Here is a 2983-nt window from a genome sequence, read left to right as displayed (position 1 = left end):
GCCCCGCCCCAGGACGCCTCACCTCCGGGTAAGCCCCGCCCCGCCCTCGTACCCCCCACCCCGTCCTGATCCCTGCCCAGTTCCCCAGCCGGGCAGCGTCTGGTACGTCCCTGTACTTGCCCGTCTTTGACTTTTGGGATCGGGGTGACCCGCGGGTGGACGACGGTGCAAAGAGATGCAAATGATTCGAACGGACGCGCACGGCGGGCCCCGCCTCGCCCCGAGCCGCGCAGGGTGGTGGGACGCGCGGGAGAGAGGACCTGACGCCTAGACCCAAAGCGCAGGCCCCTTTATTTGCCCGGGCGGGGTCCCTCCCGGGGCCGCGCCGCCTCTCCCACCCTGCCCACCCGGCGCCCAGAGACTACCCTGTCCCGGACGGCCCCGTCCACACGGGGGGAGCCCCGAGATGTCCCGAGGGCTGCCCGCCTCCTCCCTCGACCCCGACCGAGGACGACCGGCCCGGCCGTGCGCGCACGCGGCTGCGGCTCCCCAGGCGCCCCCTTCGTCCACCCGACACCCCGCCCGTCCCAACCTCCGCGGTGACCCCACCCTACCCCGTCCGGTGCCGGCACCCCACCCCACCCGCAGCGGTTTCTTGTCATCGGTCCCCGCGACCACTAACCCTCAACCACTCTCCCGCGGCTGCATTGCCAGACCTGCTGCGCGGCATTCGCCAGCCTAGGTCACCGCCCAAGGCGGGTCGGCCCCTCCTCCAGGCCCTCCACCCTCCAGGGCTGGCAGCCAAGTGGTCACCCAAGCGGGCTCCGTCAGCCGATTCAAACCCCCGCTCCCCCACCGCCTGGCCTGCGACTTTGAACAAGTGTGGCACCCCTCTGACCCTCAGTCTCCGCGCCCGTGAAATGTTGCACACTTCACAGAGTATGAAAGTACTCCCCGAGTATTAAATGAGATAATACAAGGAAAGGCCCGCCGTAAGTGCGCAGAGGGCCCTTAGCAATTGCTTTGGGTCTCCATTCTCTTCAGACATGCAGTTTACCTGAGTCTCACCTCCTTCTTCAGAGAGAAAAGGGATGTCCCAGAGCAGAACCCGCTCAGCCTCCGTCCACCAAACCAGGAACTCGCCGGCATCCGCCTGCCCTCCCTCGTTCGCTTTGGGGCACTGGGGGGATTGCCCATCCCTCCTTCCCAAGGCTGAGCCGGGGTCACCCTGGGTCCACCTGCCAATGATTGTTAGAACAACAGCAAGGGACTGCACTACAGAGTGGCCAGGGGTCTATATTATAGAGTGGACAAGGGTTTGCTCCATAGAGTGGACAGGGCCATGCACTATAGTGAGGACAGGAAGTGGCACTATAGAGTGGACAGGGGTTTGCACTATAGAGTGGACAGGAGGCTGCACCATAGAGTGGACAGGAGGCTGCACGATAGAGTGGACAGGGCCATGCACTATAGAGTGGACAGGAGGCTGCACCACAGAGTGGACAGGAGGCTGTACTATAGAGTGGACAGGGCCATGCACTATAGAGTGGACAGGAGGCTGCACCATAGAGTGGACAGGAGGCTGCACCATAGAGTGGACAGGAGGCTGTACTATAGAGTGGACAGGGCCATGCACTATAGAGTGGACAGGAGGCTGCACTATAGAGTGGACAGGAGGCTGCACCACAGAGTGGACAGGAGGCTGTACTATAGAGTGGACAGGGCCATGCACTATAGAGTGGACTGGGTGCTGCACTATAGAGTGGACAGGAGGCTGTACTATAGAGTGGACAGGAGGCTGCACCATAGAGTGGACAGAGATCAGCACTACAGAGTGGACAGGAGCCTGTACTATGATGAGATCTTCTATGAGCAGCCAATCAGCTGAAAGGGAGTTTCCTTGGGGGTGTTGCCTGCATCCAGTATATGTGGACTTTCCGGCAAAGCTCTCTGGCTTTTTCTCACTCTGGATCCTGCATCTGACTCATCATCTGACATTGAGCTAGCAAGTTACTTGCCAGTCTTGGGATTCATCAGCTTCTGCAGCCTATGAGCCAGAGGCTGCCATCTGACCTGTCAATCTTGGGTTCGTCAACCCCTGCAGCTTTGTGAGTCAGGAGAAGCCTCCAGCCTGACTCACAGACTTGGGACTTTCCAGCCTCTACAACCACGTGAGCCATTTTCTCAATATAAATCTCTCTCTCTATATACATATATACACGCTTCACTGGTTTTGCTTCTCTAGAGAACCCAGCCTAAGACAACAGGTAAATGGTTAAACAAACTGTTGTACATGCACACTATGGAATACCCCTCAGCAATAAAAAAGAACAAACTATTGCATAATAGGCATTGGTGAAAAACAAGTTTCCAGGAATTGATGGGATAACAATTGAGATGTTTCAACCAACGGATGGAACGCTGCAAGCCCTCACTCGTCTATGCCAAGAAATTTGGAAGACAGCTGCCTGGCCAACCGACCAGACTGAGCAAATAATCTGAGAAACTGGGCTATATGAACAAGAATGTGGCATCAGGATTAGTGGAAGACTTATTAACAACCTGTGATATGCAGATGACTTGTTATGGATTGAATTGTGTCCCCCAAAAATATGTGTATCAATTTGGCTAGGCCATGATTCCCAGTATTGTGTGATTGTCCACCATTTTGTCATCTGATGTGATTTTCCTATGTGTTGTAAATCCTATCTCTATGTTGTTGATGAGATAGGATTAGTGGCAGTTATGTTAATGAGGCAGGACTCAATCTAGAAGATTAGATTGTGTTTTAAACAAATCTCTTTTGAGATATAAAAGAGACAAGCAAGCAGTGAGATATGGGGACTTCATACCATCAAGAAAGCAGCGCTGGGAGCAGAGCGCACCCTTTAGACCCGGGGTCCCTGCACCTGTGAAGCTCCTAGACCAAGGGAAGATGGATGACAAGGACCTTCTGCCAGAGCCGACAGAGAGAAAGCTTTCCTCTGGAGCTGACACCCTGAATTTGGGCCTCTAGCCTACTAGACTGTGAGAGAATGAACAT

This window comes from Trichechus manatus, unplaced genomic scaffold (genome assembly GCF_000243295.1).
Source record: "Trichechus manatus latirostris isolate Lorelei unplaced genomic scaffold, TriManLat1.0 scaffold00244, whole genome shotgun sequence".
NCBI lineage: Eukaryota > Metazoa > Chordata > Mammalia > Sirenia > Trichechidae > Trichechus > Trichechus manatus.
The sequence above is the reverse complement of the archived record's forward strand: the minus strand, read 5'-3'. Positions refer to the sequence as shown.